We start from the raw sequence: 16,120 nt of genomic DNA, 5'->3' as shown, positions 1-16,120 counted from the left end.
TGTTAAGATATGTTTCCTCTATTCCCACTTTGCTGAGAATTTTTATCACGCTGGAATTTGTCAAATGTTTTTCTGCATCTATTGATATGACCATATGATTTTTATTTTTCATTTTGTTTATGTGGTGTGTCACGTTAATTGATTAGCAGATATTAAACCAACCTTACAAACCAGGAATGAATCCCACTTGAACATGCTGTATGATCTTTTTAATGTATTGCTGAATTTGGTTTGCTTATATTTTGTTGAGGATTTTTACATCTATGTTCATTAGGGATATCAGCCTATAGTTTTTTTTTGTTGTTTTTTTTAATGTCTTTGTCTAGTTTTTGAATCAGAGTAATGGTGGCCTCATAAAATGAGCTTGGGAGCCTTCCCTCCTCTTGGATATTTTGGAATAGTTTGAGGAGAATAAGTGTTAATTCCTTTTTGAATGTTTAGTAAAATTCACCTGTGAAGCCATCTGGTCCAGGACTTTTGTTTTTTGGGAGCTTGTTGATTGCGGATTCTATTTCATTAGTGGTAATCAGTCTGTTTATATTTTCTGTTTCTTCTTGATTCAGAAGATTGTATGCTTCTAGGAATGTATCCGTTTCTTCCAGATTGTCCAATTTATTGGTGTATAGTTGCTTGTAGTATTTTCTTAAATTTTTTTGTATTTCTTTGGTATCTGTTGTCACTTCTCCTCTTTCATTTCTGATTATATTTATTTGGATCCTCTCTCTTTTATTCTTGATGAGTCTGGTTAAAGGTTTGTCAATTTTGTTTATCCATAAAAAAAAAAAAACACACACTTCTTTCTTTCATTGATCTTTTGTATTGTGGTGTTTGTTTGTTTTTAGCCTCTATTTTGTTTATTTCTGCTCTGATCTTTATTATTTCCTTCCTTGTACTTTCTTTGGGCTTTGTTTGCTGTTATTTTCTAGTCCCCATAGGTGTAAAATTACACTGTTTATTTAAGATTTTTCTTGTTTCTCTAGATAGGCCTTCATTGGTATGAATTTCCCCTCTTAGGACTGCTTTCACTGTGTTCCAGATTTGGGTTGTGTTTTCATTTTTGTTTGTCTCAAGGTACATTTTGGTTTCTTCTTTGATCTCATTTTTGACCCATTCATTATTTAGTAGCATGCTATTTAGCCTCCATGTATTTGTGTGTTTTCAGTTTTTTTTCTTGTAATTGATTTCTAGTTTCATACCATTGTGATCAGAGGAGATGTTTGATATGATTTCAATTTTCTTAAATTTATTGAAACTTGTTTTGTAACCTAACATGTGGTCTATCTTGGAAAATGTTCCATGTGCGCTTGAAAAGAATGTATGTTTTGCTGCTTTAGGGTTAAGTGCTCTAAAAATATCAATTAAATTCATCTGGCTTAGTGTATCATTTAAGGCTGCTGTTTGCTTGTTGATTTTCGGTCTGGAAGATCTGTCCTTTGATGTCACTGCAGCATTAAAGTCCCCTACTTGTGGGCTGTCGATCTCTGCCTTTACATATGTCAATATTTGTTTTATATATTTAGATGCTCCTATGTTTGGTGTATAGATGTTTACTAGGGTTATGCCCTCTTGTTGGATTGAGTCCTTTATTATGTAATATCCTTCTTTGTCTTTTTCATAGTCTTCATTTTAAACTCTATTTTGTCCGACATACATATTGCTACCCCAACTTTTTTCTCATTTCCATTTGGGTGAAATATCTTTTTCCATCCCTTTACTTTCAGTCTATGTGTGTCTTTTGATCTGAGGTGAATCACTTGTAGACAGCATATGCATGGGTCTTGTTTTCTTATCCATTCAGCTACCCTATGTTTTTTTATTGAAGCACTTCACCCATTTACGTTCAAAGTGATTATTGATAGTTATAATTATTGCCACTGTATTATTCAAAATAAAATCAATCCAAATCAGTGGTAGCTGAAATTTGCTGATATTCTTCAGTAAAGTATATAGAAAATAGACCTGGGAATGTGATCATTGGAAGTGGTTGATGCTGTAAGAAGGAATAATTTTTCTATTTCCCTATTACTAAATCATTGTTGCCTTGTGTTTAACCCATACTGTGTAAATCGTCTAATGGAGATTCACTTCTATTTTTTGTTGTGAAATGCAAATATTGACAGCACAAGAAATTTGAGATAATAATTACCTAGAAATAGGCAGTTTTTCAGACCTACTGAAACAAAATCTGATTCAGGGACTATAACTTTGCATTTTGAAAAAGCACCCCACATGATTCTTATGCACACAACCAGGTTAGTACCCCTAGAATAATGGCTTTTAGTATGTGCTCTACGTTGAACCCTTCCAGAGCTTAAGGAATCCTACACAGCTATTAGGAGTAGTCTGATGGTTGAAAAGTTTGCTTTGATATCAGTGGAAAAGGTAACACTGACACTGTCTGTGGCTTGAGGTAAAATTATGACACTGCCTAGTGAGAAAGGCAAAATGCTTCTGTTGACTATCCCAGAAGGCTCAAGAATAATTGGAGTTGCCAAGTAGGTTATGACAAAAGTTGCTTTGGAACTGCTTTGGGGCTTGCTGAGTGATTCTTGACATGTGATAGGGTCCTCAAAGACCTGTCAAGTTCCTTGAGAACAGGACACTGCCCCATTAAATGGTATGAATCCTGAAAAACACAAATGAAAGCCAGATAGAAGCTCAAATGCTGGTCTCAAATGCCAATCCTGTGGACAGAATTTCCTGTCGTATATCTTTGAACAACAACAATAAAATAGAATCCCTAAGTATAGAGAGGTTTATTTGTATGAAATCATGTAAAGGAACATCAGATACTTTTTTATTACTGATTATTTTGTTCTTTAGTATCTCTGTGTGCATAATTTTGAAGTCTAAGTTTATAGTGTTTTTTTCTCACCGTATGACCATGTTTAAATGGTAGTGTGACAGCTAAATTAAGTTGTAGAAACAAGAATAAATCCTTCCAAAAGCCAGCAGTAGCAAGGCTCACAAGTAAGGAAAGCCCATCCTACTTGTTAGCTACCACAAACCTCATTAGCTAGGTTCAGGTCTTTCAAAGGAGTAATTGGGCCTCTGGGAACACACACAGACTTTCCAAGGGACACCCAGGCAGACAGGTGGTTCTCAGGGAATTTGTTTCCAGAACATGATCTGGGAACACTCATGAGGTTTAGACATCGTACAAGATGTCCTTATAACCTTTCACTTTACAAAGACAGGTCAACCTCTCTCCATGGCTAATCTTACTATGATATAATTCCTGGGTTGAGAAAACCCTCACAATGCAAATATAAAGAAAAATGTAAAATATTGTTGTTGGTATTTAGAAAGCAAATGCCTCCAATGACTGGGTAACTAATCCTTTTTTCATTGCAAAATGATTTCCAAATCTTTGCTTTCAACAAAATTGATGGAAGACCTAACTAATAAATAATTAATTCTGACTCATTTTAGCACTAAAGAATTATACATAGATATACATATATCATGGCCAATCCATTCAGAGCCTAGGATGGGACCTGAGGATCTGAAGAAGACTCAGAGGAGTGTTCTACCCTGAAGGAGCTGCCAGTCAAGTGAGTGACTCAGCCACATGAACCAAAAATTTGAATACATTGGACAATACCAAAACAGGGAAAAAGAATGAAAGGCCTTAATAACACAAGTAGTGAGCTACAAACTCTTCCTTTGAAGTTGGAAAGGTTTCACAGAGGAAGCAAAAAAGTTAAGTTTGAGCCCAAAACAGCAACGTGGGAGAACTAAGTAAATCACTCTCCATAACACACACACACACACACACACACACACACACCCCTATTTACAATGCAATTCTTACATTAACTGTCTGAAATTAGTGCAGACTTTACAGGTTAAGGGCATAGCCTCCTGTGAAACAGCCTTCACTTCAGATATCAGTTACAAGCTTGGGGATTCTCCACCACCCACACTTTTGACCAACTGGCTACAAAGCCAGGTGTTCCCACAATCCCCTGACATTTGATAATTTGTTAGAATGACTCACAGAACTCAGGAAAGCACTACACTTACAATTACAGTTTTATTATAAGACTATAAATCAGGAACAGTCAAATGAAGAGACACATGGGCAACACCTAAGAGGGTCCCAAACATGGAGCTTTCATGTCCTCAGAATATGTTACCATCATTGGTAATGTGTATCTCCAACCAGAAAGTTCGCCTGAGCTTTGGGCAGTTAAGAGTTTTTATTGGAGTTGTATTACATAGGAATGATTGCCTGAATCATGGACCACATGTCTCAAGTTAATCTCCAGTCCCACTGCTCTCTTCAGAGGTCAGGCTGGTAACATGTGACTCAAAGCCCTAAATCTCTAATCACATGATTGGTCGTTTTGGTGTGACCAGCTCCAATCCTGAGTCACCTTATTAGCATAAACTCAGGTGTGGTCCAAGGAGTCTACCATGAATAATGAAGATACCTATTCCTCAGGAAGTTCCAAAGATTTAGAGGTTATTTCCCAGGAAGTAGGGACAAAGACAAGCCAAATTCTTTACAATAAAAATTATTTTTAAAACCCTTTCTTTGTTTTTCATTACCTTTAGGATATATAACAACATAGTCTGCATGTCCCTGCATGATCATTTTTCAGCCATCTTTACCATCTTATTTCCTTCCCACTCCCTGACCAACAGCTACACTAGACTTCTTTCAGCTCCTCAAATACATTAGCCACCTTCCTGCCAAACAGCCATTTCCACATGATATTTTATCATCCCGAAACAATCTCCATCCTCAAATTCCCTTAATAAATCTTACAAATATTCAAATCTTAGCTCAAATATCACTTCCAGAAGTTTCCCTCACCTCGTCAGACTTCCCAGGAAAGGGTTTCAGGTCTTCCTGTTATATGGACTCAAAAGCACTGTTGCTTTCAAAGCACTGTTTACATATGCAATCAAATGCTTAATTGTATTTATTTCTTATCTTATCTATGCTTCTTATCCCTTTCTTATCTCTTCTGCTAGAATGGAAATTCAATAAGACCAGGTACTATATTACCAGGGCCTAGCACAGAACCTTACACATAATACTTGCTTAATAAATAATTGCTGGTTGAAAGAAAAAATGGAATCAACACATGAGTAAATCAGTATTCCTAAGAACCCTATCTTTCCAAGAGTGAAAACTCCCTGATTTCCACTGCCTCAAAACTTCTCAGGTTTATATACAGACTCCGTGACTTATTCACCCCAACAGGGGGCCTGAGACATTATTGCCAAGCTGCTAGAGCCATCTCTTTTCTGCTTTTCAGCCCTGAAGTATACTTTCTCACTCCCCAGGGAGAATGGTGGTCCCCGATGCTGGAGGGCATAGCAACTGCTTCATTTTCACTCTTTCTTCCTTTTTCACAATGAATCACGGTCCACTTCAGAGTCTATAACATCATATAAAATTTAAGAGTGCCATATATGATACTGTAAAAGTCTATAGATAGTAGTTCTGTCTTAGCAGCAAGTGACAAATATGTCAAGATTTTATTTCCCTGACGACTTTAGTGATGTCAACTCATAATCTCTATATATGGGGTGCTTTCAAACACGCTGATATTCCGTTAAAGCAAAATCTCTGCCTGATGGGGTTGAGGCATTGGTCTACTTTGAAAGGTCCCAGGTGATTAAAATGTGGAGTCAGTTGTGACCCACTGGAGTAGCTGCTGCACTTATCACTGTCATGGCTGGGTACATAAATTCACACCTCCCGAGAGCATGTGTCATATCTCCTAATTTCCTAACTGCTTAACCCTGATTAAAATACAAATATGTTATCTGAAAAGGCACAGTGACTAGACAGAAAACCCTTGCGTGGTGGCCCAGTTCATAAAATTCCTTTCTCTTAGGGCATCATTGATAGATGACAGACAGACAGACAGACAAATAGATAGAAGGTTTGCTTTCTTTGTTTACATATTATAACCTTCTTTTCCTGGCCATACATAATTAACGCAGAAGTGGACACTTAGATGGCGCCAGTCCAATAATCTTTCTTTACAATTTGAAGTTTGGGACAGAGTTAGAGCTGGGTGTCAGTGTGCTGGGAATGCTTTTTGTAGCATTTGCCAATGTCATTGGTATACATACATCATGGCCAATTGCAAGCTACCAATGCCATTTCATTTGGTTTGCAAAACTCCTGAAAATGCAACAACAGTCTCTCCCAAGTCCACCATGCCCATGGACATGAGTCACTTTAATGTCAGCCCCTCAGTCGAGATTCAAGCACACTTCTTGTCCCATTTCCTGCATTTCCCAGGGCTAAGGAGTGCAACTCTTAAATTCTCTGAGACAGCCCTTCCATTCAGTTTCCTTCCAATTTTTCTTTTTTTCTTTTTCTTCGTTTTTTTTGCTCAAGCCAATCACAAACAGCTTTTGATATGTGTGATTTAAAAAAAGCATAAAATAATATGGTTACTCATTAATGTAGTAACATTTTAGTTTGAGTAAGTTATCAGATGCTCCAGTCCCTGAGAGAAGTAGAAAAACATATTAGAGGGTAGGCCTGGTCGAAGAGTCCCGTGGGGGAAAGGCTGTGGGAACAGATGATAGGTCAAAGTCATGGTGTGCTGGTCGGGAGACAGAGAAAGAGAGGGTCACAGGTGGGATGGAGGACAATAGAGTGTGAAAACAAACCTTATTTTCAGAACTCTATCCAATGAGGCTTCTACCTCCTTTGGAGAAAACTGCTGAAATGCTTTAAAAGGGCTTGTGATCTACACATTATGGAACCTACATTTTTTATTTATAAGTACTCATCTTTGATCCTGTAAAGAAGCTAAGATACTGCAGCTTCAGGAATAGGTAAGAGAGGCAGAGGAATCAGGGATGACAAATGGGGTCAGGACAGTGATGTCTGAGCCTCCTCCCAGATAAGCCTGGGCGGGAAGGCACTCTATCACTCAAAATTTACAAACCTGTCTACAGAACAGTGTATACATTTAATAGGACAAACTACGTGTGTCACTGGGGAAAAAACTGAGCTCTAATGCTGGTTGTATATAATAGAGAGTTAAACTGGGAAGAGAAACATTGATAAAAAATAAGGATGTCAGGGGCCGGCCCGGTGGCTCAGGCGGTTAGAGCTCCATGCTCCTAACCCCGAAGGCTGCCGGTTCGATTCCCACATGAGCCAGTGGGCTCTCAACCACAAGGTTGCCGGTTCAGCTCCTGGAGTCCCGCAAGGGATGGTGGGCTGCGCCCCCTGCAACTAGCAATGGCAACTGGACCTGGAGCTGAGCTGCACCCTCCACAACTAAGATTGAAAGGACAACAACTTGACTTGGAAAAAAGCCCTGAAAGTATACACTGTTCCCCAATAAACTCCTGTTCCCCTTCCCCAATAAAATCTTAAAAAAAAAAAAAAAGGATGTTAGTGTAAAAGTCACACTAATTATAGCGTTTATCCAAACTCATCATTTGGGCTTAGTTACATTGCACATTGGTAAACATATTACCTATAACTTGGTTCTTTTATTTGATTAATTTATCTTTATAGTAGTTAGTCCACGTAGTGTAGGCTGATGTGGCAGGTTGGCTACTTACATTTTTTAAAATTCTCAGTACTATTGCTCATATTCTGCCATTCCCTGTATGAACTTGGAGTACACACTCACATCTTCCAGTCTTTCCTTTCCTCAACTGAAAATGACAATTCCATTAGATCATCCCTAAGAGCCACTTTAGCTCTAAAAGTCTATGAATCTAAATATATTTGCACATGCACATTTTCATGTATGTCCTGAGAACAGAGGGAAAGAAATTACATGAATACGTGACTTTACATCTTTGGAATTTTTTTCTTTGAAGATCCACATGTGAAAAAGATGTTCTTGGTAGTACTAGTCTAGGAAACAATTGGGCATAATTTAATCCCTGGAAGAATCGGTTCTTGATACATATTAGATGCTAAAATAGGAAGGTAATAGAAAGATCGCACTGAGGCTTCTATGAGCATTCTGAGTTGTGAAAAGCAGAACCCAATGCAGATCTCTAGGAACTTCAAAGAGGCTCTTAAAGCTGCCCAGTGATTATATATACTTTCCTGGCCCAGTGGTTCTTAAACACTGGTGTTTGTCAGCATCAACTGGGAATCATGGCACATCCAAAGGCTTAGGGTCTGTCCTGCTTCAGCAGCCTGGTCCTCTGTGTTGCTTTATTGTTTTATTTGGTGGTGATAGACACCAAAGGTTGAGAGACACTACCCTGGTCTATTTACCCTTCCTCTCTCCCTGACCAAAGGTTCTGAAAGCTTTCTGCAGATTAGAATGACCCAGGGAGGTTTTAAGACTCCTGACATCCAGGCCAGACTCCATACCAGTTGAATCAGAATCTCTACAAGGGGAAGCCAGGCACCAATACTTTTCAGGAAACTCCCAAGGTGATTCCAATGATTTCCAGTGTGAGAACTGGTGTCCTGTACTGGTTCTCCTTAAACTTCAATGTGCATATGAACTTCCTGGGAATCTTGTTCATGTGAAGATTCTGATTCAGTGAGTCTGGGATGGGGTAGGAGGGTCAGCATTTCTAACAAGCTCCCACGTGATGCCGTGATGCCGTTGCTACTGGGATCACACCTAGAATACTAACTAACCCCCAGCATCTCCTCTCCCATCCAGCCAAAGAGAAAATGAATGCAAGTTAGGAACCTAAAACTAGAGACGCCATGGTAAAAGAATGAGTGATTGATTTGTGAGAGTGCTACTGGTGACATAAAGACATTTTGAACTGGAATAAATGGTGAACTGAAGGTCCTATTTGGAGGCTATAATCAGCTAGTCATTGGAATGGCATAATACGTGTCCAGGAAAATGCCATTTAAAAGTTAAGCCCAAATGAGACAAATCTTTTAAAAAATGTGCTGGATGAACATAACCTGAAAACCAATATTTGTGAATAAGAAGAGTTGAGAGAAATAAGCGGATGCTAAAAGACTCCGTATGAGAACTTTTCCCTGATGAACCCTTCCTGTTATAATAAAGAACTCAAATTCTGGGAGAAGTGCCCTATGAATTCTTTAAGCTTAATTTTGTAATTTCTATGTATTATAACATTGAAATAGAAGTTCCCTCAATCTATTTAAATAAACCCTTACTTTTTTGAACAATAAGAAGAAACTAAACAAGATAGATTTCTTTTAAGTATTGCTGATTTTGAAAAATAGCCCTTCTAATTTCACTTCAACATTGTGTATTTAGTTTAGCAACCTAATGACACAGACAAGACTGACACGTGTGTAAATGGAATCAGACGCAGTTGTACCAAGAGTAATTGCTTCCGTACAGCTTGTGTTGCTCCGCTATCAATTTTCAACTGTCCTTTTAGTGTAAACACCCTATTTAAATATGTCCTGACAATTACTTTTATTACCTGTAGAGTGTAGGCTTCCCAGAATGTGTTCCCTAAAACACCAGGACAGCAAGATCTCCTACCATGCCATTCAAATAACCCTGGGAAATGCTGCATGCATTTCTTTCTCTTAGAGATATACACTGCATGTTGGTATGGGACTAAAGGCTCTGGTAAAAAACAAAAATTCAAAATTAAACTTCTAAAACCCATCTAGGCCACTGCTTTCCCAACCTGGTGGTCCACAGACGCCTCCCCTTTGCCTTCCCCCCACCACACATTAGCATCCCATAGGGCACATTTTGTAAAATGCTGCCCTAGAGACAGAGAAAACTAATCATAGAGGTTGAGGGAAAAAACTTATTGGTGTGCTCAATTTCCTTCACGTTTCTTTCTACTCCCTCAAAACTATCTATGTGAATTTCTTTCACTTTTCTTCTGTTTCCTCAAAAATACCTACTCAAATACATTAATCACATTCCTGAAAATTATTTCCAATAAGAAAGGGTTTCAGGTGATTAAAAGCCCAGGATAATTAAATTAGGCTCTATATTTAATTAATGCTTTATAATAATTAAATAAACTGTTCTTGTAATTGAAGACATGACTTCAGGAGTTGATTATCTGAAAGCAATTTCCTAAGCAATAATTCTGGGTCTGTTGCAGCATCAATTTGAGAAGTGGGTGAACGTGGTTTCCTTAATCAGACTGCACCAGGGCTTGTATCCTGTGTCTCCCTTCACTGATGAAGAATGAGCAGGGACACCAGAATCTATGCATTAATTAGATTGTAATCTAAATACTGAGGCAAATAAAAGTCTAAAGCTCTCTGCAAACTTAGAAGACAGACCCGTGTTTGGCATGTCTACTACCGCAGTTAGCTTGGACGGTTTGTTTGACATATAACGTCAAACATTTTTCTGAGGCTGCTTTTCTTTGGTTTCTTTCTTTTCCCAGCCTGGGTCTTATAGGTTTGTGTCCAGAAAACCTACAGGCATGACACAGCAGACCTACGAGCAGATGCTAATTTTGCTTTATGTATTCCATCCAGGACAGTGAGTACTATCTCTGTTTTCTGGCAATCTGCCTCTTGAAACTTGGAGCTGGAGCGACTACTGTGACAGGCCATTCCAGTACTGAAACAGCAGGCGCACAGCCAACAGGCAGTGAAGAACTAAACTACGTGCCTTGTGCTGGGGCCAGCAGTGCATGATCACTCTGGCTGAAAATGGCAATGAAATATTAATCTTTTCTTAGGACAGCTGAGGAACATAGGAAAAAGGACAGGAGCCAGAGGAAATACAACAGAAATAAAAAAATAGGGGACCGATGCAAGGACACCACTGGTTAGAAACGGTGGTCTGGAGAGCAAGCCGCAAATCCTCTGAACACGTGATAAACTTAGAGTGGTTCTGTCATGTGGAGAGAGAAGCAAAGAGGCTCCTTGCCCTCAAAAGTGTAGCAATGAAGGCATTCATTCATTCATTCACTCATTCATTCATTCATCCAACAAATATTTATCGAGTTTTCTCTGTGGGAGAAGCCTAAATTTAATTAACTTCCAAACTCCTACTTCTATTACAATGGGTTAAAGAGATTAGGTTTCCTAATTTGCTGCAACAAGTAGTGTTGCTAAATTTTCCTGGCCTCATATAGTCAGGAGCATGAAATCTGGCAGAGATAACAGGTGAATAATAATGCTTTTATGAGAAGGGAATGCCAGCAAAGAATTTGAATGCCGACTGAGGACCAGGTCCCTGTCTCCAACCTCCCCCATCTGTGTGTAGCATAAAGCTCTCTCCCCCACCTCCACATAGGAGATAAACTCTGAAAAAGAAAGATAGAATCTCAGAATTTACTAAGAAAACCCTGCTTTGACTACTTTGCTAAAAGTGAGTCTCTGTCACTGAGTGGATTTGGGACTCAACATAGAAGTCAGTTATAGAAAAAAAAAATTACAATTTATTTTTGTATAGCTAGGTTTGTAGCTTAAGAAAGTCATGTTCTTAGGTTAGTTTTGAAAGAAATATTGAAAAACATTTCATTCCCAAAATTTTCTGGTTGAAATTTCAGGACGAGATCTAGTACCTCGATTTAACAACAGCAAAATGATATTGTGTTTCCATGAATATAATTTAGTGCTTTTCTGCTTTTGAAAAAATAACTCATTTTAGATGCAAAGTCTCATATTTAAGTCTGACAATTAAAATAGACTTTTCAAAAAGCCATATTACAATCCCATAGTTTTTAATTTAGTTTTACAATGTTCAGATGGTAATGCGAATGATGAATAGATTCATTTTCTCCTGACATGGAATTGTTATTGCCTTAAATTTAATCTTAGTTCTGCACAGGCTGCAGGGACTTTCATGGCTAAACTGTTTTAAATTATCTTATGATTCATTCACCGTGAAAAATGAATGCATTCTACCCACAATAAGGCAGAATGATATGTAGTAGACTGTAGATGACTTTAAATTTGATTTTCTAGAGATAATTTATTAAAACATTTCTCTTAGTTGGTTAAAAATCATGCTCCTTGATTCGGTTTCAGGGCAGGGTTGGGAGACTGGACTGAGCCGGTAGTAAGTGTACTTGTTCATTCATTCAACAAATACAGAGTTAAATAGATAAGGGGTCAAGGCCAGAGGATCTGCTACAACAAAGACAAGCAAATCAGTCTTCAGGTCTAGAAGTTCACCAAGGAAGGAAGAGGCATTGTGTACTCTAAGGACCGGACTATGGCCACTCATTCCAGGGAAGATGATTGTTCTCTGCCCTGGTTGGAAACACCCTGGAGGCAGAAGGTAGAGAACAGGATCTCGAGTGCAGTAGAAATAAAGCAGATGTCTGCAGGGAAATCTGGTTATATGAGGCCAAGACACAGAGGCTAAACTTGCCAATTAGTCTCACACACATTAAGTATCTGTACACTACAGAGTTCAAAAAATTATTCAAAAGTCAGTATCAATGCCTCATATGCTTATCTCTAGTTAGAAGTGTGTTCAGACGGACAAAGGCCAAGAACTGGGAGATATAAAAGGCACCTGTTAGGTAAGAGGGGGCAGCTATGATCAACTTAATTTGGCCCGGTGGACCCCTTTTCCCCTGCAAGGGTTTGGATAGTATGAATTCTATTTATTCATGTTGTAAACTAGGGAACAAACTTAGAAAGGCATAGTTTCTTTTCCACACAGGCCAGTGCAGATATAAATATGGAACTCACAGTCAAATGTGGCTTTGCAATGATTGTTTTCTCCATGTAGTATTTTAAAATTTATTTTGTGAACAGAGTGCCTAAGGTAAAAGGAGACAGTGTTACAACTCTGAAGACCAATCAACCCCAAAGTACTTACAAGTTCCGAGAAAAGATAACTTTCCTGAACCTCAGAAAGGTAAGCAAAGTACTAGACTCTTAATAGTGGTAGCGATTGCATTTGTGTCCAAAGGGGAGGGAGCCTTCACTTATAAAGGACCACAAAAGATGGGTTTTTGAGGGACATCACCTCACTGGGAGAAATCTGTTCTCACAGCCATTTCTGAGTCCATCCTGGGTTAAATAATCCTGCTCTAACCCTTGACCCTTCAGTCTTGAATACATGTACACGTATCTCTATGTTACCTGAGCTAATTACTTAATCTTCCGAAACTTGACTTTCTTCATCTATGAAATGGGAGTGATAGTATCAACCTCCTAGGTCTGTGGTGAGAACACATGAGATGCTCATGCAAAGTACTCAACGTAGTGGCTGTCCAGTAGGTAGTAAATGTCACTAAAAGGCTGTTGTCACTGATGCAAATTAATACCATGTTATTATTCAATAGCCACCCCAAGTATGTAAACAGGGGTTGATGAAGTGGTCTAAAGCCCACAAGTTTACTTAGATTTATAAACAATTCAGATTAAGCAGATTTATGCATTCACATTATTGAAGGCCAATGTTGTATAAGAACTCTGAGTCCTCTTGGTTTTTATTTTCATCCCTTTGTTCAAGAGACAAATACAGTATAGGCATTTACAATAACACCATATAGGTGTTCCTGTAAAACTTAACATTTTGCAAAAATTGCACACTGAAAATAACAGGGTCTATGGGAAAAAATAACATTAAGGGCAAAATATTCAAAACCAATACAACTTTGATATCAGTGCCCTAACAAAACCAATTAGACTCCTGAGAAGAAATTCTACAAGTATGGTTAAATTCCCATGGGCATTTGTCAGAGAATCTCAATCATTCCGACCTTGTGGCCTTTTATCCTGGAATCATGCTTCCTTCCTCTTTTGAAATGCATGTCCTTAAAGATAGGCACTTCCATAGAAACCAGTTTAGGCAAAATTTAAAGTACAATCCAACAACAAATTTCTTTATCATTAATTTCTCTCTTAATGCAGGTTAAATGTCTTTAGGCTTCTTCATCTCTACTTGAGACTCCCCAGAGAGCTTAACATAATAGAAAATGTAGTGGGTCTTGAAGCCACGCAACAAGCCACATTTTGCACAAAGGAAAGGTATTTCTGCAGGATGTTTAGCTTTAATCTTAAAGTCTTAATATACTGTGAAGTTTGGTTTTTGTTTCTAATTGTGAGAAAGCTTGGCTCTAATGGTTTTTAAACATTAATGTGCTGGAGAAAATTGTGTATGAACACACACAACTTCTACACTGACCTCATGCTCAATTTACAAAGCACATACGTTGAATGAATTAAACAAGGAGGCCATTAGTCTGAAGTGGTTGTAATACTTTAACAAACCAAAACCTAAGCCTGTAAATACCTCAAGGTTAAGAAATCGAAACAGAGACAACCAATCACAAAGAGCTAATGAGACTTTCCCAAATAGTGCAACCACTTAAGCCAGGGGTGTCAAAACTTTTTTCAACGTTTTTCACCAAGGGGCACATGTGGTAAAATACACAAACAACCGGGACACTCACTCAAGGTGAAGTACATATTGCCTCACCTGGTTTATTTAAGTAAACTAAATATATTTTTGGAATTTGCTGCAGGCCAATTAACAATGGATCATGGGCCGCAGTTGGACACGGGCCGCAGGTTGGACACCCCTGCCTTAAGCTATATAGCCAATCAAGTAATTTCCTTGCTTTGCTCTCACCTCTTCTCTATAAAAGTCTTTTCCCTAGCTTTGGTTTGTATCGTGTTCCTAACTACTTCCAATGGTTTGATGCTACTCAATTCAGATTGGCTGTTGTGCAAATAAATTCTTAAAATGTTTAATATGCCTCAGTTTATCTTTTAACACATGTGCAGATCAGCATTAACGAAACATACATTGTAGGAGAACAGACTGTATGTTGCATCATTATTATTATGATAACAAATATAATGACGTTACTCACGATTAAGCCTTCTTGTCTGTGGAAGACTGCTTTCAATCAATGATGAGGAAAGTTGAATAAATATCCAATGATATTGAGCTGCAAGAATGTAATTGACAATTCTGTCAAAACTACTTTCACAGGATGCATTGTTATCTCTCACTCTTGAAACAACTGTGGAGGAAAAATCAGCCCAAATAGGTGGGCAGATGCGTGACCAGATCAATACTCCCCATGGGGCTTCCCTAGTGAATCACACAGTAACACTGATTTTAGGGTAAAGACTTGTTCCTTTCCACGATTCACAGAAACCAGGTACTTGCTAAAAAAAAAAAAAAAAAAAAAAAGGGTGATGACATTTTTTTAATGGCTCACCACCAGAGGCAATTGCAGCAGAACTTTGGCTGCCCTTGGATTATTTCCACCTCTTGACCACTTACTCAACAGCTTGAGCCACAAGTAAATCTACTTTCACAGTCAAGTGAATTTGAGTCCCAAAATATCTCCCTCTTGGTATTGCAGAAAAAAAGGGAATAGAAAGATGCAGAGAAAGGGAAATTTCAGTTCTCTGGTAATTAGTGCAAACACATACACACATGTACACACACATGTGTGTTTGTGGTATGTTTTCCTTCTCAAGTATAAACCCAACATATCACTGTGGACTACTTATCTGCTTTTCTGCCCCTGCACATCTCTCACCATCACTGAGCTGGACTCAGAAGTAGGAAAGCAAAGTACTTTTTCAGGTCACTAACCTTTGATGAGTGTCAAAACCAGGGTTAATAGTTAACAGAGATGCACAGTGTAGTTGTTCTAGTTGCTAAAATGTTGAAATATTTCCATATGGTTTTCCTGAGCCCACAAGTCTCTAGACCATTACCTTGGTCCATCTAGTTTCTTGCCTGGAACTTCCACTCCAGCTCACCCCACTGCACTCTAGACTCCTTCACCAACCAGAAACAAAAGGTTTAATGTCTGGCCTAGCAGGACACAATGTCTGGCACATAGAAAACTCTCAATAAATTTTAATGTAATGAACTACAACAATAAAAATGTGATACAAAATCGGTAATACTTGTAATGCAACCCTGTGAAGCAGCTATATTGTCATCATTCCTGTTTTACACGAGGAAGTGGAGCACAGTTAAATTAAGGGTCTTTCCCAAAGTTACACAGCCAAGAAATACAGACGTGAATTTCAAATCCAGGTAGTCTGTCCTCAGACCCTATGTAATTGCTACTCTATACTCTATGCCACTTGCTTTTGAGTTAGAGATAGAACTAAAGCAACAATACAGTATCATTTGCCATCAGTTCAAAATTACCTGAAATTTAAAAGGTGAGAAACCATGTTTTATATTCAGCTTATTTTAATCCTGACAGATACATCTGTATGTTATGTCCATGCCTAGATGGCAGG

General features: G+C 38.3%; 1 protein-coding gene across 1 annotated transcript in view; it reads right to left on the bottom strand.

Annotated features, from left to right (window-relative positions):
* The window catches only part of ERAP1 (endoplasmic reticulum aminopeptidase 1), a 68,677-nt gene extending 53,803 nt beyond the window's left edge, over nt 1-14,874 (bottom strand). Inside the window, exon 1 of the mRNA XM_074328682.1 lies at nt 14,719-14,874. The gene's annotated coding sequence lies outside the window, so the exon portion shown is untranslated. The remainder of the gene's footprint in view (nt 1-14,718) is intronic.
* Nucleotides 14,875-16,120: the final 1,246 nt, after the last annotated feature.

Source organism: Rhinolophus sinicus, linkage group LG03 (genome assembly GCF_036562045.2).
Source record: "Rhinolophus sinicus isolate RSC01 linkage group LG03, ASM3656204v1, whole genome shotgun sequence".
In the NCBI taxonomy this organism is placed as follows: Eukaryota; Metazoa; Chordata; class Mammalia; order Chiroptera; family Rhinolophidae; genus Rhinolophus; species Rhinolophus sinicus.
This window is presented reverse-complemented; position numbering and strand designations above follow the sequence as displayed.